Source organism: Eumetopias jubatus, unplaced genomic scaffold, assembly GCF_037043125.1.
Source record: "Eumetopias jubatus isolate StellerSeaLion01/CBP00866 unplaced genomic scaffold, mEumJub1_p1.0 scaffold_8, whole genome shotgun sequence".
Classification (NCBI taxonomy): domain Eukaryota; kingdom Metazoa; phylum Chordata; class Mammalia; order Carnivora; family Otariidae; genus Eumetopias; species Eumetopias jubatus.
In genome coordinates, this window is record NW_028274814.1 from 136297037 (window position 1) to 136323537 (window position 26501).

At 47.2% G+C, this 26501-nt stretch overlaps 1 protein-coding gene across 3 annotated transcripts in view; it reads right to left on the reverse strand.

Annotated features, from left to right (window-relative positions):
• Positions 1–26214, reverse strand: part of PACSIN2 (protein kinase C and casein kinase substrate in neurons 2) — a 132331-nt gene extending 106117 nt beyond the window's left edge. Inside the window, exons 1-2 of one of the 3 annotated variants that reach the window (XM_028115316.2) lie at positions 26109–26210; positions 15799–15945 (exon numbers count right to left, since the gene is read on the reverse strand). The gene's annotated coding sequence lies outside the window, so the exon portion shown is untranslated. Of the gene's footprint in view, positions 1–15798; positions 15946–26108 lie in introns of all 3 variants that reach the window. The other 2 variants (XM_028115315.2, XM_028115317.2) reach the window with 2 other exon arrangements.
• Between the last annotated feature and the right edge of the window lie 287 nt (positions 26215–26501).

The window sequence follows — 26501 nt, forward strand, 5'->3', positions numbered from 1 at the left end:
TATCCCTGTACTTTGGAACAAACCTTACTTGGTCGTAAATCTTTTCTTTTTAATTCAAGTATAACATACACTATTAAATCAGTTTCAGGTGCACAATACAATGATTCAACAATTCTATACATTTCTCAGTGCTCATCACAATAAGTGTACCACACATCCCCTTTATTTCACTATCCCCCTGCCCAGCTCCCCTCTGTAATCTTTTAATACACCACTATATTCAAATAACTGTTCTATTTAGAAATAAATTTAGAAATATACTTAGAAATGCTGCACGTAAATATAAATATACATGTGCGTGCGCGCGCACACACACACACGCAGGAAATTGGTCTATAGTCTTCTCTAGACCATTAAAGGAACAGGAAATCTAACCACTGTAAAGAGACAGACATATATGACTACATAAAAAATCTTTAAACTTTATAAGAAAAGACATCTAAACAAAATAAAAACAAATTATAGAAACAATAGCCAGAGGGACATATTTGCAATACATACAACAAAGGATTTATAGCCCAATATACAAGAGCTCCTAAAAACTGTAAAGAAAATCCAATAAAAGAAAAAAAATGGAAAAGAAATATAGATAAAGAACTCCCAGAAGAAATACAAATGGCTAATAAATATGTGTAATGTTGCTCAGCCTCACCGGTACTCAGGAAAATATAACAATGGGATACTATTTTCACCCATCAGATTAGCAAAACACAATGTCTAGTGCCACTGGGAATGCCCAGCAAAGGCACACAACTCGCACACTGTTGGTGTAATTATATCCTACAAAAAAGCTGAAGCAATTCAATCTGGCCTAACTACCAAACATCACTGACAGGTGGAGACATCCAGAGCGCAGTACTCACTCATTCAACAATAAACACCTACAACACACAGCGCACTCTGTTAGATCTTTGTTCTCAGAGTAAACTAAGGGAAGTGAGAAGAGCCAGTTGCTGAGTGGTGCCTACAGTATGTTCTCACTTTTATTAAAACATGCACTGATGCCTGTGAGAGCCTAGAGAAAGTTGTGAAAGGCTCTGCTGCACCAGATCAGTGCTGGTTTATCTCAACAGTGTTGGGACTGGAAGTTTACTACCATCTCCATATGTTTACGTCTTCTTGTTGCACTTGGCATGAACATAGAGTAACAAAGGCATAACCGGTAACTTTGAGAAATCTAATAAAGAATATTACAACAGCTTTCGTTGACACACAACAAAAGAAGGGCATAAGGTCCGCATCAGGTTGGTGGCAGAGCCAAGAGTCCACCTTCTATCAGGCTGATGACTGCAAAGCTGGGCTCCCTGCATCCAGATGACTCTGTTTCTCCTCACTTGAATTCACCCACCCACAAAAGGGGCAATCAAGAAGCCTTCACCTCTCCTACCAACAGTAAGTTTTGTGAGGCAGTCTGGAAACATGTCTTGAACTCCTACATATTACAGTATTTCTTGAGTTCCTATGGATGATGTGCTATACTTTTTAGCCTATAGAAGTTCGGATGAACTCATGTGAGACACACACGAAAGTGTCTTTGCATCCTGGAAGCATCCTGGCGCTTGGTTAATGTATTATCCCATTTCACGGGGCACCCCACAATGCATTTCCAAACAGGCTGCTCCTTGCCCAGCACCCACGTCTCCTTCTGGCAACAGCATTCCAACTGAGCTTTGGGAAATCCCTCTGCCCCTTGGAGACAATCAACCCTCCCCCTGGCTCCTTTTCCGTCTGTGAGGTTAGCTTAGGACCACTGAACCAACCGTGACTGGTATACATTGTTTCCTGACTGAAAGGAACACCATACCTCTTGACCAATTCCCCAAAGCACAGCACAGAGGTGTTACAAAGTTTTGTCACTTAGGAGAAACAGCCTGTGCCCCTTTACAAAGGTTTGAGACACAGAAACTTCAAAACTACTTTAGATTTTCTGACCACTTCCCAAGACCCAATGATAGTTACATCTGTTTAAATCTCTATTTAGAGAAAAATATTCAACTAAATACAGAAAGAAATGATTAGCCCAGGTCAAATACCTACTTCTCCATGAAATCTCTGATCTCTTCCTGCTGAGAGTACACCTTTCTCAGAATGCATCTGCCACCTTTTTTTTTTTTTCTTTTTTTGGACAAAGAGAGAGAGCGTGCACAAGCAGGCAGAGAGGCAGCAGAGGGAGAGGGAGAAGCAGGCTCTCCACTGGGCAGGGAGCCCGATGCAGGGCTCGATCCCAGGACCCTGGGATCATGACTTGGGCCGAAGGCAGACGCTTAACCGACTGAGCCACCCAGGCGCCCCTGCATCTGCCACTTTTTAACTTGTGTTTAAGTCACTGAAATACAGACATGGACCCCACTAGGCTAGAAGCTTCCTGGGAGCAGAATCCCTATCTAATTTACTAAAGGACCCCCTTGGCATATCAACTGCACCTGGCAAAGAGACCCATATGCTGCCCAATGTGCTAAACAAGTGTTTGTCCCTGTGAAAATTATTAACGAGATAGCTCACTAAAATGGAGCTGGGAAGTTTTGGCAGGGGGACTTCCCAAGCCCTACCTCTCAGAGATGGACTTGACCTTGCACAGATTTGACCTTGTACGAATACTACTCTACTACTCCAGTGGGAGGAAGAGATGCTTTCCTCATCCCTCAGTCAAGGGCTCAGCCAATGAAAAACCACCATACTTCCAACTCCCACGTTACTTCAGTGGACTTCTAATTTGTAACAACCTTCCCAGTTTACCCCTTTCTCCTTAAAAAAAAGCTTACCTTTCCTTCATTCCTGGACTTGCCTATGATTTTGCCAAAGCTCGTTTGTCCCGAATTGCAATTCTCTTATTCCTGAATAAACCCATCTTTTGTTGGTAAAATAACTGGGAGTTTTTAATCTTTAAAGTTAACATCCCCAAACCTATTTATGCCAATTATACCTATAAATAAATATGTGTAAAAATAAGTATATATGGATATACATATATAGTCATGAGTACATGTATGCACACACACTTAACTATATAAACCCGTGAAATAACTGCACAGTTGTTTCTATGAAAATTAGAAACCCTAAATAAATTACAGGTGTGGGTGAGACAGGTAACACAAGTATAAAGGACTGGGTGAAAATTTGTAAAAATCTAGAATTTAGCAACTCAAGTTGCTTCACCCATCGTATTCGTTCTCAATCCTCTTCAAGCAAAACCTGAATACGAAGACAACAGATTATGGGTGTGGTCTATGCAAGAAAACAAGGGATAGGGCGCCTGGGTGGCTCAGTTGGTTAAGCGACTGCCTTCGGCTCAGGTCATGATCCTGGAGTCCCGGGATCCAGTCCCGCATCGGGCTCCCTGCTCGGCAGGGAGTCTGCTTCTCCCTCTGACCCTCTTCCCTCTCCTGCTATCTCTCATTATGTCTCTCTCTCAAATAAATAAATAAAATCTTAAAAAAAAAAAAAAGAAAACAAGGGATAATTCTGATCCACAGATTCAAAGTAAAAGAAAAGGTCAGTAAAAGATTGGCACATGAGATACACTGTTTTTTTTTAAGTTAAAAATAAAACGCCTACATTATGTATTGTTTTGTATGATTCCTGCTTTATCCAGCCTCTTCAGTTAGCTGACTGGTGGCCTGTCCCAGTCTCATGACACAAATGCCAAGTGACCACTGGTCAGGTGTCATGTCAAATACTAGGGACAGTGCTGCCTCACGGGAAATAAACTAGAAGACTCGGCTGGAGGAGGCATGCACAGCCTATGGGGCACAGCACTTAGCAAAGCATTAAAAACATTCTTCCTACCACCAATGAAAACAGAACAGCTATGTAATTTGTTTAAAAAGACCAGGACAAATTAATAAAAGTATCTAATTCAGAACAATTTCCAATCTGAAAGAAAAGCCCCAGGCTTCCCTGAAGGTACTGTAATGTCAATGTTTGCCTAAGAAAACTCTGCTCCCAACTTGCGCGAGGCCATCTCCCCAAACTGAATCTGGGGATGCAGGGAGAACTCACCCGCCAGGGACAAAAGCAAGATGGCTGAGCCGGGACAGCTGGGTAGCTCCACCCGATGCAAAGATGGCTCCAAGTGGAAAAACCACTCCCTTTACTCAGTGCTTCAGGGCATCCGGGAATAAGGAGCAAAGTTAACGAGAAGGAAATGGAAATTAAATGTCTCTTACCTCACCTGTGCCAAGAGGTTGCAAAAATGTGGCCTAATTTGACTGTTACAACCTGGGGAAAGGCTGAACACCTCTCCGTTACAGAGACACAGGTCTTCTCCCCTTGGCACATCAACAATGCCACCAAGTTAATGATGATGAGAGTGTGAAGCCAAGTGGTTATGATGGCCTACTCCAAAAGAGGCAACTGCTTGCCCAAAAAAAGCGGGGGGGGGGGGGGGGGGTGTAGTTGGAAAACAGAAGTGGGGCCAATACTTCATTTTCCTTATTCTAAATTAAATCCTAAAAATGGATATATGTTGGTTTGTTAAAGTAATCAAAAATCAGGAAAGCCGGCTACTTCCTATAAATAATGAAATCAGGAAGTGTGTGGGAACAACATGACCAGAGAGAAGCCCTCTCCTCTTTCAGCAGCACACCTCTCAGAACAGGATGCTCACCCCCACAGCTACTTCTATGGGCTCCACACTCCACCCATTAGGGCCTGAAGATGGGTGCATTTGGAGGCTCCATGGTGCTAACTCTTGGTCTCCTCTCCCAACCCTGACCACATCCAGACCCAGTTCTGGAGCTCATCAGGGTCCCCCTTTACTAACCAGCACCCCCAACCAGGCACACCATCCACCAGCCCTCAGCCAACCCCTCAGAAGGGTCCACCTGGTTTTGAAACACTCGCAAACATAAACAAATGAGCACAATGAAACACACACACACCCCGACACCCCTGCCATTCAGCTTCAGCTGATTTTAACCTGTGTCTGCCTCTGCACCACATCATATTCTGGAGGAAGAGTCAAATTGGGGGGGAAAAAAAAAAAAACCCTTGTAATCTGGGAAGTGCCACCACCCTACCCCCACCCTAGATTCACTGAGCAAACCCAGATTCCCGCCCCAGGCTCCACAGCCCTATCTCCACTTGAAGCAATTCCACCCCCACCCTCACCCCTACCCCCATCCCCACCATGCCCCACCTCGCCACAGGAACGCAGGACTGACCTGTCCACTAAGGGTACATAGAGAGCTGCTGACTGCCTGTCTCCAAGACTGCAAGACCAGCGCAAAGGACACATCGAGGTCATCTTGACTGAGCCTTGGGGTCTGGCTCACTGCAAATGCCCAGAGCCAGGAGGTTGGGGCTGTCATTTCAAAATCAATGATTATCTTGCTCTGTAATCTTGATCAAGCCACCCCAAGCCAATTTCCCTTTTCCCAGAATTAATACAGAAAAATAAGTATCTGACAAAAGAGAGACATGAAAAGAAGACCAGGAGCTCCACTGGGAGATTTAGAAGAAGGAAATAATAGCTAGCAAAAGAGAACTTGCCCAATGGAAAAGGAAAAGCGATCCAAACTAAGCAAAACGATGCCGCTGTTGTAAGCCACAAAGCTCAGCCACAGAAGTGGTCAGCAAGCCTGGCAGACATCCCAGCTATTTAGGAAAAAGCAGTGGCCACCTAGCTGAAATATCCACAAGTATAAATCAAGGGCAGCATCAATGCAGCTCAACGAACTGGAAAAGAGCGACCTTGGCACCCAGTCCCCCTTTCTGCCGCGCTACCCCGCAAGGCCACTCGCTCCCACTCCCATGGCATCTCAGATCCTGCACCTCAACTGCCCATTCACACCACACGTTCATGAAGGCCCCATGGCTGGGGAGTGTCGGCAAGTCTACCCCTGCCTCAGCCCCCACAGCCCAGGTCAGAGCCATGTACTTCACAGCATCAGATGAACACAGGACACGTATCACCACTGACACCCCAACGTGGAACTATGTGTGAGCAGAGGCCACGTGCCCATATCCCCAGCTATCCTCACTACAGACCCAGAGGGGTCTATGCCAAGGAGCTCAAGAGTGTGGCACATCTACCAAGCCCCCAGCATAGGTGAAAGACCAAGACAGACTGGCTTTCAATCCCGGCTCTGCGCTTCACTAGCTACGGGACCACGAACCCATAGCTTTTCCTCTCTGGAGCTCTGTTTCCCTTATATGTAAAAAGGAGCTAACAGTATTGGCCTTGAAGCACTAAGTGAGAGTTGAATGGAATGCAGGTGAAGTACCTGCCACGTGGTAGGTGCTGCACCACGACTACTACTGGTATCATAGGGGCGGGCTAGCTCTCCACAGAGAAAGATGCTATCTCAAGCCCCTAGATGATACCCCTAAATACAGCCAGCTTTCCCCTCACGGACCTCCCTGGCCACCCACCATATGGTTCAAGACCACCCACTCTGAGTTCAGGAACAACAGATAACCACCCCCCCCACCCCCAGTGCCATGTTCAGAAGTCAGGCACGTTGGGGCGCCTGGGTGGCTCAGTCGTTAAGCGACTGCCTTCGGCTCAGGTCATGATCCCAGGGTCCTGGAATCGAGCCCCGCATCGGGCTCCCTACTCAGCAGGAAGCCTGCTTCTCCCTCTCCCACTCTCCCCAGCTTGTGTTCCCTCTCTCGCTTTGTCTCTCCCTGTCAAATAAATAAATAAAATCTTAAAAAAAAAAAAAAAAAGTCAGGCACGTGCCAAGAACAGGAGTGGACCACAGCCAAATAAAACTTGAACTCATTTTCATAAAGATATAACCTAACCTTCTATTTCCCTTACCTCCGTCCACTGCCCCCCCCCAAAAATAAAAAAGTAGACAAATGAGTTTGAGGAATCCTGCCTCCTAGTAACTCAAGGGGAAAATACATTCTGCAATGAACTGAAAATTTAATTCAAAGGTTCCTATCTCACCAACCCCTACGAGTCCAGCCTCAGGGCCCACTGGCCAGAAGTCTAACTGCTCCTAGGACAGCAGCAGTTCAGGAGTAAACGCACGTAGTCGTGGCATGTGGACTACACCGAAATGCAGCAAAACATTTCTAAATAGCTCTCTGTACTAACACAGTTAATGTTTCTCATCAAACTTCCTTCTCTTTCAAAAAGAGACACCACACTACACTTAATCCATGTTGGCTCCACAGCTCCAAAGAAACATTTTCAAAAATTCAAATTATTTATTGAGCTTGCCATAAAAATCATGCCATTACACACATTTGGAAAAAAAATGCACAAATTTAAATCCATGATCTAAAAGACAGTCAAAGAGGGGCGCCTGGGTGGCTCAGTTGGTTAAGCAACTGCCTTCGGCTCAGGTCATGATCCCGGGGTCCTGGGATCGAGCCCCGCATCGGGCTCCCTGCTCAGCGGGAAGCCTGCTTCTCCCTCTCCCACTCCCCCTGCTTGTGTTCCCTCTCTCTCTGTCTCTCTCTATTAAATAAATAAAATCTTTAAAAAAAAAAAAAAAGACAGTCAAAGAAATAGTATGTTTAATGCAACAGAAAACTTATTCTGGGGGCGACTGATAGCTCAGTCGGTAAGGGTCTGCCTTCGGCTCATGGGATCGAGTCCCACGTCTAGCACCCTGCTCAGCAGGGAGCCTGCTTTTCCCTCTCCCACTCCCCCTGCTTGTGTTCCCTCTCTCACTGTGTCTCTCTCTGTCAAATAAAAAAATATTTTTTAAAAATTAAAAAAAAACTTATTCTCAAAGAGGAAAAAAAAAATCTATGTAAGCCTGCCTCAGGATTTAAAGGAATCACTGAGTGATGCTTTTTAAATATACCTAATTTCTGCAGTCGGTCCATGTAACTTCCCCCATTAAAGGCAACCCTGAAAACTGAGGGTCCACATATTACTCACGCCACACTCGTTCATCCCACAAATGTCTACCTGGCGATTACATGCCAGCACAGACCAAAGAACTGTGGATTCCAATATAAAAGGCAGAGCCTGCCTCCACCTCACCGAGCTCCTGGCCCAGCAGACCAGCCAGCAGTCAGTCAAGTCAATCATACCATATATGAGATGCACTGGGACGGGTAAGGGCCTTGTACTCTGCAGGACCAGGATTGGGATGGGGGGCTGTAAAAGTAGTGAGTGCTGAGTTTTGAAGGATGAGTAGGAGTTCAGCAGGCAAAGACGGAAGAAAGGGCATTTGCAGCAGAGGTAACAGGATCTGTGGAAAGGGAGAAACACACGAAATTCAGTGTGGCAAGGGATAGGCTGAAAGGGTCAGCAGGGGCCAGATCACAAGCTTGGACTTTATTGTGATGGCAACAGGGAGCCACTAAAAGAATTTTAATCTGGCCAAACAGCAGCCCAACTGCTCCCACTGCTGATAGGTAATGAAGACTCAGAAGAACAACATAAATCACCCTTCCTATTTTGGTTGAAAAGAGTTAATGAAAAATGTTAAACCAAATCCCTCCTCCAACATTCAGTAACGTACTGATAAGCATGGCCCAAAGACCTCTTACATCTGGTCACCTGCTCTGTGCCTCTTTCCTCATCTGTAAAATGGGCCGTAGCCCCCCAGAGGGCTGTTGTAAGGATTACATGGGTAATACACACAAAGGACCCAGAGCCCAAGATTTCGCTCCATTGCTCTTGGGTGCTGGTGATGGCATAAGCAGTGCTAGTACCAGTAGCTCCAGAAGTACCAGCAGTACACAAGATAGCCGCACACAGGTCAAAAAGCAGACAAAGAAGACTTTCTGGCCACTTGTGAAGCTGCTGCATATCAGTACAAAGGAGAAGGCTGCTCGGACCCCTTTGGGACTGAATGGAAAAGAAAAAAGAGCACCCCAGCCCTTGCACACACAGTCATAAAGCTGGGCCGAGAGGGCCCTCAGTCTGAGGCAGCTCACATCGTTGCCAGCCCACGCAGATGGTGAATGGCCCCATTCGCCTTCCCACATCTCTAGGCTGGGCCCCACCTCATCCACCCAGGCACAGAGGCTTTACTGTCCCCTCATCATTTTATAGCCGGCAGGCCTCCACAATCACCTCTACACATGAGACACTGCCCGGAACCTACCCACCAGGAAGTCCTTCAAGGCTCTGTGCCCAGGGCTCTGGAAAACCCAGAACAGAGGAGGAGACCACAGGAGACCCCACCCCCCGCAGCACACTTCTCCCAGTCCCTCTCACACCCAACCCCCCGTGAGAGGGCTCTGCTGTCAAGGGGCTTAAGTCACAAGTGAAATGAAGAAAAAGCAAGGCTGTGAGAGGGTGAGAAGAACTATAAACAGTCACAAAAGGGAGGAGATCTGTGTGTCTAGAACCACAATTCCCAGACCTTTGGATTTCACTAACTAAAAATTTTCCCCCAAAATTTGGGGGACTTTTCAAAAAATAGTGCTGAAACAACAGGATTATTTATTCACATGTGAAAATATAAACCATACACAAAAAATAACTCTAGGTGGATCAAAGAACAAAATTAAAACCTGAAACTAAAAAACTACAGAAAATATAAGAAAATATGTGTGACCCTGGATTAGGCAAAGATTTTAACTATGACACCAACCAAAAAGATACAAACCGTAGAACAGACTTCATCAAATTGTTTCAACTTCTGCTCTTCAAAAGACACTGTTAAGAGAATGAAAAGACAAGCTACACACAGGGAGAAAACATTTTCAAATCACATATTTGATAAAGGACTTGTATCCAGAATAAAGAAATCTAAAAAGTAATAAAATAAGCAAACCAACTTTTTAAATGGGCAAATGATCTGAATAGCTACTTCACCAAGGAAGGTATACAAACACCAAACAAGCATATGAAAAGATGGTCAATATCATTAGTCATTAGGGAAATGCAAATTAAAACCACAATGAGACATCACTACAGACCTACCAGAATGGCAAAAATTAAAGACAGACCATAGCAAGTGTTGGTGAGGACACTCAAGAACTGGAACTCCCACACACTGCTGGTGCGAGTCTGACATGGTATAGCACTTTAGAAACACAAAACAGCTTGGCGTTGTCTTAAACAGTTAAGTTAAACATTACCATACCATCCAGCCATTCCACTCTAGTATTTACCCAAGAGAAATGAAAGCTTATGGATATACAAAGACTTGTACACAAATGTTCACTGAAACTCTACTTGTAATAGACCCAAATCACGAACAGCCCTAATGTCCATCAGCAGGTGAATGAGTGAACAAACTGTGGCAAAACCACACACTAGATTAAAAAAGAATGAAATACTGATAGATGCCACAACATGGGTGAATCTCAAAATAATTTTGCTGAAAGAAACCAGACTTAGGGCGCCTGGGTGGCTCAGATGGTTAAGCGTCTGCCTTCGGCTCGGGTCATGATCCCGAGGTCCTGGGATCGAGTCCCGCATCGGGCTCCCTGCTCCTTGGGAGCCTGCTTCTCCCTCTGCTTCTCTCTCTCATGAATAAATAAATTTAAAAAAAAAATCTTTAAAAAAAAAAAAGAAACCAGACTTAAGCAAGTACCTATTGTAGGATTCCATTTCTGTAAAATTCTAGGAAATACAAACTAGTGTACAAGGACGGAAAGCAGACCAGCAGGTGCCCAGGAGTGGCAAGGGGCAGGCAGAAAGGACTAAAATAGCTCAGAAAAACTTTTGGGGCTGATGGATAGGTTCATCATCTTGATCGTGGTGATGGTTTAATGGGTGTATTCATGTGTCAAAATTTATGATATTGTAAACTTTAAACACATGCAACTTATTGCTTTTTAATTATACTCAATAAAACTATTTAGATTTGGGAGGAGTAGGGATACCTGGCTGGGTCAGTGGGTAGAGAATGCGACTCTTGATCTCCGGGTCATGAGTTCAAGCCCCATGTTGGATGTGGAACCTACTTAAAATTTAAAAAATTAAAATTTGGGAGAATAACATAAACTGCTTACTTTTTATTTTGTCAAGTAAGAATACTCTTTAAAAACTACCAGTTCTTTTCACCAACATGAAAAGGACATTTTAAAACTGTAAGACAGAATGGCCACAATTTTATACTAAAAGGGAGGCCTTCCCAAGAAAAGGTAATTGCTAATCTTAACATATAAAAACACAGTCCTTCTTTTTCTCACGTTGGTGACAACACCATTTCAGACCAGCTTTTGTGACCCACTGGGCTAGGGATACTAAAGGCTGCACAATCCTCAGACAGTTCCCTGGCTCATCTCCATCTCCAACCTGGCAACTGCTCCTGGAGGGAAATCACCCCAGCTCCAGCAGCACTGGGGAAGATCACGTGTACGGTGGGACACTGCAACTGTGGCAGTGACCCAAGACAACGTGTCCTCCGCTCCCGGAGGACAAGAAGACACAAGAAGCATGTGCCCCAAAACGTTCCTAGAGTGCTGCCGAAGAAGTGAAATGCCTTGTTTCTAGAAGAGCTATTTACCCCAAAGCCAGAGTATCTGTGTTTTGCGGCAAGGAAAACTGTTCACTGGGGAATCTTCCAGGCTAAAGTCCATTGAGCTAAAGTGGAAATATAAGAGCTCTAAAAAAGACCACGATATAGACTGGAATCTTCTGCTATTGTACCAGAATGTTAACAAAATCCAAAAGATCTCAATTAGCCAAACCCTAGAAGACTTTAGATAAAATGGGAGCAGTACAAGTGATCCTCACCACGTGTGGCTGGTTTAGTGGTAAGAACAGCTGAGAACGGGACAACACCTCCCCAAACCCCAGCTATCAAATAGGGAGGGAGCCCTCCAAGCTCTGCAGGGTGCCATGAGCAGCAAAGATGGCAAGGCCAAACACACTCAATAAGTAAGCATGGACTCTGTTACTTCAAGAAACCAAATATACAATGAAGCCAGAGCAGTGCCCTGTACCACAAGATCCCCACATGGGATCACGGGAACACTCTAGCCTGCACACCCAAGCTCCTTCCACGCATATACTACCATGTGGTCACCCCTCAGGTTTAAGTGTGGGTACACGGAGGCACAGTCCTCCTTCAGGTGGACCCAGCCAGGGAAGAGGCCTACACAGTTCTTACAAGTGGGCTAGGGGGAATTCCAGGGTCTCTGTCTCCACACAAGGTCTGGGAGGGGAGGCACGGGTTCCAGGTAGGCACAACCCTCGGCCTTTCAGATTCCTCACCCTGTAGGGAGAATCACATTGGAAGTGGGCCCCAGGGAGGAGTCCCATGTGCCCAGTCTAGGACAAGGTTTGTGGGTCCACTGCAGCCCCTGAGCATCTGCCCCCCACCCCCAGCCACAGCCTCCCAGCCAGGATAAGAAGCCATATAGCTGCTTCCCCCAGACTCAAAAATCCTACATATTCTCTCTTCAACCACCCCGCCCACCCCCGCCACTTCCCCAACCACCATCTTATTGGACTTCAAATCTAAACTCCTCCAACTCTGCCTCACCCCTTTAGACTGGAAACTTTTCAGAATGCCTCCCCGACTCCCTCAGGACTTGACTTCCAACAGTCGTCCCTTGGGCACACAGACAAAGGGATGACTTCCCTCTCCCAGACTCGGGGCTGCTCCAGACCCAACTAACCAGGAAGAATAACTGGACACTGCAATGTTGAGTTAGCACGAAGCGGAACCCCATCCGACTGTTCCTCCACAATGTGAGTTGGCTGCAGAGAAACTTAACCCTGGCATGTAGTCATGTTTCAAAATAACTCTAAAGGTGCAGTTCTGTGTTTGGCATGAAGTTGTGGCAAGCCTGAGAAGGAAGCAGAGCTATGAAGTTATTAAATGTAAATATTTAAGGAACTAGCAGCTGTTGATGCCAAGAGGATGGCAGCTTGCAAACTTCCAGTCAGAATAATGATTCTGTTATGTCAGGGGCTGAGGCAAGACCACAGATGCTATTCCATTCCACCCACTACAGAGGATACAAACTTTAAAAGCAACCTACTCTGTCCATTGGGCAGTGCCTTAAAAGTTAAAATAAGAAAACAACTGTCTGATGTGGAAAAAACCAGTGTGCATATAAATCGCCTCCTCTTTTTTTTTTTACGATTTTATTTATTCATTTGAGACAGAGAGATACAGAGAGCAAGCGCGCACGCGCATGAACAGGAAGAGAGGCAGAGGGGGAGAGAGAGGCAGACTCCCGGCTGAGCCGGGAGCCCCGACTCAGGGCTCAAGCCCAGGACCCTGAGATCATGACCTGAGCCAAAGGCAGACACTTAACCATCTGAGCCACCCAGGCACCACAAATCTCCTCCTCCATAAGTCAAATACTAAATAATGTGCATTTCAAATGCCACTCACAAGGCAACTGTTTGGGACCAAGGATGAGAGATTATGCAATTTTGCTAACAGTAAATACATATATATTTGGTAACTTCAAGTGTCTACACTGTCTACCATGTAGGGGCCTGAAAGCAGGCTCCACTCATGTTTCCATCCTTGAGGAAGGCAATTTAATGTGACAGTCAGGCAAAGATTACATTTCTGACTGCTAAGGGAACCAATCAGAAAAGGGAGGTGTCCAGGACAAAATGGGCACACTTAATTTTCTGTTGGCATTTCTGATGATGCCCTCAGGGCTAGCTTGCTGAATTCCACAACCCCAAGCTGCTCACTGATGGAACACACACACACCCCCAGCCTACCTATGACGCCTGCCCCGTAACTGAAGCCCAGCTTCCCACCTGCAAAACAAAGCTGTCATAAGGATAAATGTAATCATGCACTGAAAAGTAGGGCACCTGCCACCAAATAAGCCTCCATAAATATTAAATTTTTAAACATCATGAGGATAATGATGAAGTAAAAAAACCAGTTCAGGTGGGGCAACAACCTGCACCCTATTGAACCCTGAATAAAGTTTATGTCAAAGACTGCTAAGTAATCATGCCTCAAGGTCAGTTACCAAAGAGCCTGTCCTGAAATTAAGTAGCCCCATGCCATGCCATGCACCCAGTCAGGGCAGCTGAGCAGACATTTCTCGGGAAATAGAACAGGAAGTGTGGAAAAGACAAAGGGAAGCGAAGAGCGTGTACCTCTGAGGCTTGGTAGTAACCATTCAGCTTGGCTAAGAAGTTACAACGATGCCCGAGCCTTCCAGCCCCTGCCAGAGCCTTCACCACACACACAACCAAAGGCTCAGCCAGTTGCTAGGCAACAGCCAAACTAGGCACACTTTCGCATCTGTGGAAACCAGGGCAAAGTACAATTTCCATACTTGTGATACAAACCCACAGAAGGCCAAGCACAGAGCAAAGCAGGAGTCTAAAATGTGGGTTTACTGACAGAATAAACACGAGTGGGGAGGGGCAGCAGGAATCGAGGCAGCACCAAGCCCAGCCAAGGAGGTTAGGCTAGCCATGCAGTGCCCGCAGCAAAAACCCACTTGTGTCTGAGAGGCAACACTCTGTGTTGTTTGTGATCATTTCCTCTTATTTCTACCTTAGCGTGTAGTAAGGTCTTTTGTTTTGTTGTGGACGTCAGCCTTTCTTAGCTAGGATAAGAGGAACCAAGAAAAGAGTTTTTGTCCCCCAGGGGCCAGAGAACTAAAGGGAAGCAAGCCCTGGCCACCCCGGAGATGGGGGAGATGGGGGGATGTGATGGAGGCCCAGCGGGAGTCCAGGGGGGACTGGAGGGCGAGAGCTCAGGCCCTGAGGCCTAGCACTCCTCCCCACCTGAGCCCCTCCTCATCCCTCATGTTTTCTTTTGCAGACCCTGGAAAAGGAGCCACCAGGAAAACAGGATCCTGCTCAGTCTGAGGGTGGGTACAAAAGGGACAGTGGACGATGAAAAAGCCAGCCAGCCAGCCAGCCCACGGCGAAGGCACGCTGTGAAGGGCAGGGAAGGACACAGCAACTTCCCAACAGAAAAACAAACACAAAAACAAGGAGAGTAAGCACACCGACATTATAAACCTCCCAGAACATTCTCTGAGATGCTGGTCTCTACCAATTAACGGAGCCAGGAACATCTGTGAGAGCGGCATCTAGAAGCTACACAAGGTAAAATCTGCAGGATCACTTGATCCCCAGGCTGTCCTGCTGTACCAATGACCCTGGCAGCAACAATCTGGCAGAGTCCTTCCCAATATGCACACTGTAAATGAGGAAAAGAAAAGAACAAGTTCGAAGAGATGCTGTGGTTCCGAGTATCAGGACCACTGGGCTGAGGAAGGCAGGCAACCACATTTACAACCTTGGGAATGCAGAACACTAGCTCGGGTGATTATAAATACAGTATAAAGACTTTTTCAAAGACTGTTTCTTGCTTATGAAAGGAAAGCATCTAAGTCAAGTAAAATGATATCCAGAAACCTAGAAAGGAAATGTGACTCATTTAAGAAAACCTCACGAAAGTGTCTTATCTCACAGATACTTGGAAGTCCCAGAGGCCAAGGCATCTTAAAGAGAAAGAATCCCCTCAATACTTTCACCCATAAAGATCAGAAAAATAAACCCACAAACAACAGAGGCGGCATTCAAAATACTCTAAGATGCTCATATCCTTTAATCCAGGATTTCTATTTCTGATAACTTAGTCCCAGGAACTAATCACACAAATGAAAAAAGGAAAATAAAACTGTAAACTACAAATTCATCTACAATAGCAAAAAAAGTTGGAAATTACCTAAAAGAGCCAGCAGTAGGGAAATGGTGTAATCTCATTACATCCACAGGATTATGCAATCATTAAAAGTCTTGTTAAAGAAACAGTAAAAACCCAGAAAATATCTTATAAAATACTTAAGTGGATCTGACTAATACAATCCTAACAGAGAAACATTAGTGAAAAAGAAGCAGGCACGTGTGGTCAATGTGGGCTTCAGAGCCACTGTTCTATTGACAACCTGAACGACCTTGGACTAGGCACACGATCTCACTACCTTCAAGTGTCCTTGCATTCAAACCAGGAACCTCAGAGGTAGACAGAGGCAATGCGATGCTCCTCTTGCCTCTTCTGAAGCCTGGGACAAAGTAGGCAGCTAGTAGGTGGCAGCTACTCCTTCTAAGGTACATTAAAAACCTCAGGCCTGTGGAAGGTAAAACAAAAAAGAGTTCTTTATTCAGAAAATTCTATTTTCTATGTTGCACCTTCAATATTTAAAAGAACAAAAAATAAAAAAATAAATAAAACTAAAAGACAAGAATGAGAGGAAAAAGCCTTTTGACAATTATCACAAGCATAAAAACCACCATCTGCTCTAATTTACCTCAACAACTGATCTTCATTTGATATCACAAAGTCAACAAAATGTGAAGATCTTTCACAATTTTACATAGTGCAAAATGAATGCTCTACAGAAACACCATTTCTTCTCTTTCAACTCGCTGCTTTTGAACAGCCTATGACACCTTTCAAAATACAGCCAGTGGAGGGGCGCCTGGGCGGCTCAGTCGGTTAGGCGGCTGCCTTCGGCTCAGGTCATGATCCCCGGGTCCTGGGATCGAGCCCCATGTCGGGCTCCCTGCTTGGCAGGGAGCCTGCTTCTCCCTTTCCCTCTGCCTGCCTCTCTGCCTACTTGTTCTCTCTCTGTATCTCTCTGCCAAATAAATAAATAAAATCTTTAAAAAAATAACAATAATAATACAGCCAGTGGAAGGTGAGGAAAGGGCACACCTAAGCCAGGAGCTCTGGAATCCCCAGGCATGCTGCCCTCCGCTCTCCCAGTCAGGAACAGGACAGGGGCAGCAGATGGACAGGTAGACAGCAGCCGCATAGACGACTGACGGGTGGGTGACGGCCACCACCCTAATCACACACCTAGCAGCGGGGCTGTGGAGAAGCCTCTCCCTTTTCTGCCCCTATCTTCCTGCTGTGTAAATTGCTACAAACTCAGGTTATCTGAACCAAGTTAGTGGCGGGCGTAGATCCCATCTTAAAACAAGAGACCACGTAACTTGCCTCTTTTCTGTTTCTGAGAGGTGGGGAGGGAAGATTATGAGGGCGAATGACTCAGAATCCACTTATTCAAGGCAGCAGGATAAATGGCAAGAGTGGGGCTTCAAGGGTGCCTGGATGGCTCAGCTGGTAGAGTGTGCATCGCTTGATCTCAGGGTCATGAGTTCAAGCCCCAGGTTGGGCATAGAGCTTATTAAAAAAAAAGAAAAAAGAATGCGGCTACAGAGTCAAGTGGAAGGCCAGCTCTGATGATGGCCCTGTGAGGGTCACTTCATCTCTCAGAGCTCTGACTTACTCATGTGGAAAACGGAGTTAAAGCTATCTTGTTACAAGAATGAAATGAGTAGGAATGTAAAGCTTCTTATATGATCCCTCAGAAACCCCAGAACCCAGGGTCCTGTCCCAGACGGTGACCCCCGCCCCTGACCGACCCCCGCTGTCACAGTCCTCCTCACTGGAGCCTGCCCAGACCCCTCAGCTGATGATGCATTTGCTGGTACAGACACCACAATTGCTTCCTTAATTAAAACACTGTCATGTCCAAGCTAAACAGCACCCAGGCAGGCCAGCCTCCATCATCCAGCAACCAGTCAGCTACAAAACCCACTAAGAGCGGCCTTGGAGGTCCGCGCAGGGGGCAGAGCCTGCTCTGTGGTTCCTCCGAAGACCACAACTCACAGACTTGGCACGCTCAGTTGGCGACAACATAATTGGGCACAATGGAACACAAACATAATTTAAAATATGAAAATGTTCACAAAGCATGGTTTGGGCATCACTTATAAATTTCATTCAGTTGAACAGGAAACTTCAAAACACTCGGCTATTCTGTATGTTAAAGGCTGCCTGCAGGCGCCAGCAGAGGCCCCACTGAGCCCAAATTAGGGTGGAAGCCAGTGTGGGGTCCTGACCAGCTCGCCTCAGGCAAAACCACCAACCCTCCAGTCCTCCCTCTTCTTCTCCTCTGAACAAGAGGGAAGCCAACCAACACGGCTGCTTTGGAAACAAAATGCAAGCCATGGGAAAGTTCTGGTAAACTGCAAGTGCCTACACAACCAAGCTGTTTTTATATATATTTATTTTCATTCTAAAATCAAGTTATTACTGGGCGCCTGGGTGGCTCAGTTGGTTAAGCGACTGCCTTCGGCTCAGGTCATGATCCTGGAGTCCCGGGATCGAGTCCCGCATCGGGCTCCTTGCTCAGCAGGGAGTCTGCTTCTCCTCTGACCCTCCCCCCTCTCATGTGCTCTCTCTTTCTCTCTCTCTCATTCTCTCTCTTACAAATAAATAAATAAATCTTTAAAAAAAATAAAATAAAATCAAGTTATTACTTAAATACTAATTCTAAAAGTAAAAGGGTAATAGTGCAGTCTCGGAAACAAGGAGAAACTTTCCATAATTCTGCAACCTTAACTACCATTGCTGTCTATATTTAAATATTTTACAAAGATGATAGACCTGACAACTTGCTTTCTCAAGTCCTGATATTTTTCGTCACCTCAGCGCGAGCCATCATCACCCTCACACATGCGCCTCCAGTCACAGCATCAGCCTGTCATCCTAGGCTCAGGACTTCTATAACCTAGAACATTCAACTCAGCCCCAGAATCGCCAACCCAGAAAGAGCAAGGCTTCGACGAGGCTGGGTTGCCCTCACAACCCAGAGACGATAGGACCACCCTCAGGCCCTCAACCCAACAGGAAAGGCAGAGCGGACAGAAGCAGAGAGATGGTGGGAAGACAGGAGCCAGGCCTGGCAAGTGCCAGGATGGGAGGGAGGGCATTCCATGCAGAGCCAGAGGCCTCGCCCACATCAACATCATCCCTAAAACCCCAAGTCACCAAGGAAAGGTCCAAATAGACTAAATACATTTAGGCTGGAGAAAAGAACACACTGTAGGAGAACTTTCAATAGAACTGGATAACATAACATCAAATTAAGCACTTTAATGGTAGATTTTGCTTAATTAGCAAATTCACTTCAGTAGACATTGTACTTTGAGCAATCGCAAAGTTACTGAGCCAGCACCATGGACCTGGCACAGGTGCTGACCTCTCAGGGTCCAATACCCCACGCTGCCCTCCCTCAGTTGTCTGAGGAGGAGGAGGCTGTCAGCGTCCCAGTTCTGAAGATGTTGAAGCATGTGGCTAAGGAAGGCCACCCAGTTACCTTGTGACAGAGCTGAACCCGGGGCTGTGCGACTCTGAATCCATGTTACCTCCTACACCTCACTGCAATAGGGCCTTTCTTCTGGCAGTGAAAGTTACCTCCTGACTGCATGGATCTGTGACCAAAAGCCATACGGAAAAGGCAGCAGAACCAACAAAATACACAAATGCAGACAAAGAAATGGAGGCAAGACTGCTGCCAATCCCGCTCTGGAAGCCTCTCTCACTGGAGAGTGCAGCCACTGCTTCCTGGAAACTTTGATGGCAATCTTTGAGCCTCCAGTGACACCGGTGACCTTTGTTAAAATGAGCTACTTGGGGGCGCCTGGGTGGCGCAGTTGTTAAGCAGAGCCTTCTATTCAGGTCATGATCCCAAGGTCCTGGGATGGAGCCCCAAGGTCCTGGGTTGGAGCCCTACATCGGGCTCCCTGCTCGGCGGGAGGCCTGCTTCTCCCTCTCCCACTCCCCCTGCTTGTGTTCCCTCTCTCGCTGTCTGTCAAATAAATAAATATTAAAAATAAGTATTTTTATATAGGATATAGACAAACATAGACATAGACCTATCCCATATATATAATAAAACGAGCTATACCTGGATCACCCCTCCCTGTCTGCATCCCTGACTTCTCAACTGACATTTCCTTTCTGTGCGGAGCTTCAACCTACTGTGTCTACTGCCCTGAAACAGCTCCCTGTTGAACTCCATCCTCCAGGAGGAGGTCCAAACCCGAGCCTGGCATGCAAGGCAGGTTACCCAACCTGAAGCCTGCCCACCCAGCCTTCCCTCCCTCCATCTTAAGCGGCTCCTCTCACACCAAGCCACTCACACACCCACATTGCTCACAGCTCTGGACCTCTGCCAGGGATTCTTCTTCCAGGCATGGCCAGCTGGAGAGCACCTGTGGATCTGGTGAAACCACTCCAAAAACACCTCCCTGAAGGTCAGCTCTCTGCAGTGTCCGGAAGGCAGTCAGGCCCGCCCACCTCTGTCCCCTCTATCTTGTACACACTCCTACCTGCTACTGTCACAATGCAATGTGATGGCTTCCAGGTCTGCCGCCTTACTTGAGTTGCCTCTCCAGAGTGCAAGAGTCACCTTAATCTTGGGATTCCAGAGCTGTGGGAAGAGCCAGGTGCACTGCACACATAGCAGCCAGGATGCCCCCTCCCCCACTTCGGCCAACCTTGCCCACTTCCCCAAACACTCTCAGCCCCAGGAGTGAAATTAAAATAAAAAGCAGGCACTTTGACATGGCAGCCTAATGGAGTTCACAAGTGACAGCCCTCTCTATCAATATTTATTTTTTTAAGATTTTATTTATTTATTTGACAGAGAGAGACACAGCGAGAGAGGGAACACAAGCAGGGGGAGTGGGAGAGGGAGAAGCAGGCTTCCCGCCGAGCAGGGAGCCCAATGAGGGGCTCGATCCCAGGACCCTGGGATCACGACCTGAGCCGAAGGCAGGCGCCTAACGACTAAGCCACCCAGGCACCCCTCTATCAACATTTAAATCACAGACAGGAGGCCACTGGAAGAGAAGGGCCAACCTATGGATGCAAGTTTCCTGGGTCAGAGTAAGGACTGTAAATACCAGCAGAGCTAATGAAGGAGGCGTTATGGCAGGTCACATGTTTAACTGGACACCATCCCTGCAAAGGTGGTAGGCAGCCTGGTGCTTACCCTTCGTCATGGGCCTTGCCCTCCAACAGCATCATTTCCTGACCAGGCTGCTACTTTTGGTGACTTCCAAATGCTCAGATTCACTTCTGCCTTCAGCCTCCACCAATCTCTCTCTCTGGGGAGCAATGCATTTAATGAAGATGACACATGGCATCAGGCTTTCTGTTCAATGTCAGGGAGATCGTGCATGTCTGCCTCATCCTTGTGAGTATCCTAAAGAAGTGCATCGTGAAACGAACAAATAACCTTTTTCCATGTCTGCACAATGAATAATAGTACCAGACATAACAGGAAGACAGGACCACACATAGACTCATACCACTTTTGAGTGATACCTACTGTATATCCTCCTATACCTCCATATTTGAGTATTCAAATCATCTTTATTACGATGATTCTTTTCATGAGTAATAAACCACTTAACATCTGTGAGTCTTTAAAATTCCACCTTCTTTGGCATACATGAGCTCTTTAAAGAGCTGAGACTGTGCTCTGTTAATAAACTGAAAAAAAAATCAGTTCCTACAATATTCAGAATCTGGCCTGAAGGCCACAAGAAGCCACTGTTGGGTAGTCATGATCATTGGCACAATCCACACCCAACTCCCAAACCCACCCAGCAGCTCACAGGCTGGAAGGGATGTCTCATCTGTAAGTACATATTTGGATGGAACAAGTCAAACATCTGGAGTTTTCACTTAACATTTATTTCACAAGTGTTTCAAGTGCTAAGCAACTGAGCAGTAATCATTTCAATGCACCCTTTAATCAATAAACGTTAAACAAGTCTGCTCAAAACACCTAAGTCCTACAAATGTGTCCCTATGAAAAATATGGCAAGAAAAAAAATAACAAAAATAAAATAAGTATCCCTTTGACAGTCAGGCAGAAAGGTGTTTAGTGATCCAAATTCAGACAAAAAAACAGTCCTTTCAGCAGATGAGCAAATAGTTTCCTCCGCAAGTGACACATTCGGGGATATTTACACTGCCAAACATAACTCGTAATGACAACCACCAAGGAAGCAAAACCTAATGGAAAAACCCCAAGCTGGCAACCAGGTGCCCCAGTTCTGGTCCCACGACAAGCCTCTGGCTGTGTGATCCTACCAGAGTGGTAGCCAGCCCTGTACCCCTTTCTTCATCAGAAGAATGAATATCCATCACCACCCACACCACTCAGAAACGTTTTAAGGACAAAAAAAAGAGAGGTGAAAATGCTTTGGAATGTGGCCTCTATAAATACAAGTCATCTTTATTATTAGCCTAAAGATGACTGAGAAAATAGGATTATAGAATATCATCGGTGAGAGGGAGCTTAGAGATGGGGTGATCCTGGAGTCCTCAATCTGGCCCAGGCCTCTGAAGCTGCCACAATTTTTATATTCTCAAAAGGTTAAGAACCTCTCAGCCCCTCATCTTACAAATATAAAAACTGAGACCCTAAGATATGTGACTATCCTAGGCCTCAAGGTTAGTGAGGGAAAAGGCTGGCCCAAGGCTCAACTCCATCCATGCTCCTCCCACTCCACCATGCCACATTTCTAGGGAGGACAAAAGTCACACAAATCTGACAGCCACAGAGTGTGTTACACAAGCCGCTGCACATGTGTTGCTAAAGTCATAGCAAAGTTTTTATCCTCAGTTTTCTCTTCTCAAGGCTTCCTCCTGAGGTCTTTGCTGGTTGAAACAGCTTTTCCTTCATTTCTGTATTCCCCTCTCTACCTAGCTCGGTGCCTGCAGCCAGGAAACAAATGATTTTTTGATATTGAAATTTTTCTAAAGAAATTAAATACACGGGGCGCCTGGGTGGCTCAGTCATTAAGTGTCTACCTTCGGCTCAGGTCATGATCCCAAGTCCTGGGATCCAGCCCCGTGTCAGGCTCCCTGCTCTACAGGAAGCCTGCTTCTCCCTCTCCCACTTCCCCTGCTTATGTTCTCTGTCACATAAATACAATCTTAAAAAAAATAAAAAAAGAAATTAAACACACGTAAGTATATGTCAAACATATCTCAATTAAAAAATAAAGATTTGGGGGCATCTGGATGGCTCAGTCAGTGGAGTGTGTTGACTCTTAAACCTGGGGTGTGACTTTGAGCCCCACATTGGATATAAAGTTTACTTAAAAATAAGATCTTTAAGGAGCACCTGGGTGGCTCAGTCAGGTAAGTATCCAGTTCTTGATCTCAGCTTAGGTCTTGATCTCAGGGTCGTGAGTCCAAGCCCCAGTTGGAGAGAAAGAAAAGAAAACAAAAGAAAAGAAAAGAAGAAAAGAAAGAAAAGAAAAGAGAAAAGAAAAGAAAAGAAAAGAAAAGGGGAGGGGAGGGGAGGGGAGGGGATAAATAAAATCTTTAAAAAAAAAATTAAGGGACACCTGGGTGGCTCAGTCGGTTGAGCATCTGACTCTTGGTTTTGGCTTAGGTCATGATCTCGGGGTCCTGGGATAGAGCCCTGCATCAGGCTCAGTGCTGACTCAGCCTGGGATTCTCTCTCTCTCTCTCTCTCTCCCTATCTCTCTGCCCTTCCCTACCCCTACCCCCCCCACCCCCACACACATGCGTGCACTCTCTGTCTCTAAAATAAATAATCTTTAAAAATAATTAAAAACAAAATGAAAATTTTATTCTAGAAAATAAAAAATAGATTACATGGTGCTGTTTTACTAAACAAACATAAATGTTCAATCATAGGAACAAAAAGAAATCAATAAAGAAAGGAGACTGTTGTTTTATGTGCTTTTAATCAAACTACCAGCACGTGTGGTCTTAGACGGCCACTGTTCTTCAAATAGTTATCTTTGGAACTACACATATGCCAAGAATGTAGCATGGCGCAGAATACTTCTGAGTATACTTTGAGAATTCCTCTTTTAAGACTGTCTCCAGTCAGCAGGCAGAACATAATTATCTGAATACTAAATATTTGAAGGAATTCCTACACAGCCATCCCAGAGACCACCACTGGGACCCATCAGGAGTCAGGTTTCAGGCAGTGAGATGCGTTTAGGTGTGTGAAGGATCACTGCCAGGGCCATAAAGAAAGGTCTCTACGTGTGGAATGCAAACTGACTTCATAACTGAGGCATTGCTACACTGCTCTCAGGTATGCCACTGCAGTTCCAAACAACCTAATTGGGAAAAAAACTGAGCCAGCACTACCGTTCACATGAATGTGGTCATTACCCCCATAATCTACAGGGTGGCCTCCGCAAAGCGGCCATGACAATCTGATGGCAGATAAGGCAGGCTCGAGTCAGCCGGGAAGTTCAGGTGAGGGTGGCCAGAAAGCCCTTGGTAAATGCTACCCGATCTCTAAACACAAGGCACCATTACTATTATTAAGGAATCTATGAAATCTTTTTGATATTCCATAACATCCTGGAATCGACTGATGACCCTGTCATAAGCAGGAAACCTGAGCATCGTGTCCTTAACTTGGTCTACACAGACTTTCAAGTGAATAGAGGAGAAAATGAATAGGTAAAGGACAAATGCCCCTCAGTTCCCACCCCCACTGGTCTGGCTATCAGAGATTTGGATTAGGCATCCAGGACTAGGGAAAGACAACCTTATCTCCTAGCAGCAGGCTCTGCCCGAAACCCAAGCACTGTTTTTTACATATGCATACTTTTAGGTTATTTAAATATTATGACCTCTCATATATTTAAGACTAAAAGTAATAAAGTTCCAGTTCCCAAACAGCACGAGCTGTTTCCATTCAAATGGGTTTTTATTCTTCTCCAAAAAAGTCAGTCAAGAGTACAGACGTAATCACTCTTCTATTCCTCTGTGTTATGTTACTTTCCCAAGTAATAAACATCATCAGCCTACCGGCCAGTTTCTTTAAAACCTTGAAGACACTTCTCAAAAGAAAATCACACACCACAGAAAAGTTTTTGATGTGACCTCATATATCAACTAGCATAACCTCACCAAGGAGATTGACTGCCGAGCTCTAGATTTAAGTTTCAACGCACACAGATGAGTTTCGTTTCCCATGTGAATGAATCAAGAGAAACCCAAGCTGCACTGGCTCCTATTCAATGCCTGTATGTGGAGGCTGCAAGCAGGCTTGTGAATCAAGTGGAGTAACAACATCTGGGGCCAGAACCGGAGGGCTGGTGTTCAACTGCGCCCACCTGGTTGGTTTCCTCGACCTGGGCTCCAAGCTGGCAATCCCGGGAGGGTTAAAACAGAACTTCAGCATACAACTGCAGAGGAGGGAAGGAAGCTGTGAGCGCACCGGCAGCAGCTCAGGTTTGAATTCTTTCAGAAGTTCTCTTGATTTTCATCAGGACAGCCAGGAAGTGTTTGGTAAACAGTGTAAAGAGTAGCCGCGGAGACTCTGGGCAGCCTACCCTCCTTAACCACAAAAAAGAACACAGGATAGTTGGAGTAGAAAAGACCCAGGAATGGTTACACACACACCCCACCTTGAAGGCCGCCTTCCCCTGGGCACCCAACTGGAGAGCAGCATCCCCAGAGGCTAGAGCTGTGCGGGGCCCCAAGGAGAGAGCACAGCTTGCTCTCCCGACCAGCTCCATCCGAAAAGAAAATCGCCCTTCTCTGGTGGAGCCAAAACCCCAATGAACGACTGAAATTAGGGGGCAGAAATCGCTACCTCTCCAGCCCGGAACCCCTCCGATGCGCCAGCAGGCTCGGAAACCCCAGAAGAGAGAAAGCGCTCACGTTTCTAAGAATCAATGACAGTCTGGGAAACTCCGAGGGTGGACGGGCAAACAGCCCCAGCCTCTCCTGCCTGTGCCCCCCAGCCCTAGGATCTGCTTGCAAGGAAGGGCTCGCCGCCCGTGGAGACAGGAGAGACACGGGGAGGGTGGAAAGGAAGGAAAGGAAGGGCTGTCGTCCAAGTGCCCCAAATAAGCTCATCCGCGTCTGTGTCCCGCCTGCCCCCGCCACCCCTCGGACCCAGCCCTGCCCTCCAACTGGCGCTTACCAGCCACACCGCTGCTCCCGCGCCGCTCCCGCAGCCGCCCTCGCCTCCCGCGTGTCCCCCAGCGCACCTCTGCGCCCCTCGGCCTCGCGGGTTCCCCTGGAGCGCGCCCGCGGCTCCTCCCCGAGTCTCTCTGGAGCCGCCCACCTGCCCCTCGGCGGCAGCTCCAAGCCCGCGGGCCCCGCCGCGGTACTTCTCTCTCCGGCGACCCCCCGCCCGAAAACTCGCCCGCCCGCGTCCCGCAGCCCCGCGCCGAGCCCGCCCCCCGCGGCTCCCACCCGCCCTCCCCAGCCCTCCGGCGCCCGCCGCGGCCCCCGAGCACGCCCCCTCCCACGGCGACAGGAAGTCCGCGCGTCGGCCGCGCGGCCGCAGAGGCTTCCCCCAGGCGCGGAGCGCGGCCCCGGAGCGGCGGCCTGACAGGGCGCGGGCCCCGCCGCCCACCCGCGCCTCCGCGTCCGCCCGCGGCGCCCCAACCGTCGCGGCGCGGCCCTCACCTCGGCCGCCGCTCACCCAGCTCCGGCCGCGACAGCGTCTCCGGGTCCGGCTCCCGCCCTCGCTCCTGCCGCGCTGCTCAGTCCTGCCCTGCCCCGCTGCGGCCGCCGCTGCCGCCAGCCACCAGCGCACCGCCCCCGCTGCGCCCGCTGTGTTCGTCCCATTGGCTGCTGGGCGCCGGGCCCCGCCCCACGGCCCCTTCGGCATCCCAGATTGGGCCAGGGTGCAAGGAGGTGGCACGCTCCCTGGGGGCACAAAAGGACCTCCCCAGGCGCCATTGGCGGCGTCTCCTGTCCATCAAAGGGGGGGGCAGTGCCTACTTAATCAACTGATAGGGTGCCGGGCGGGCGGGGAGGGGTTACTGTCCTGGGGTCGCTCCCGGGCTGTGCTTCGCG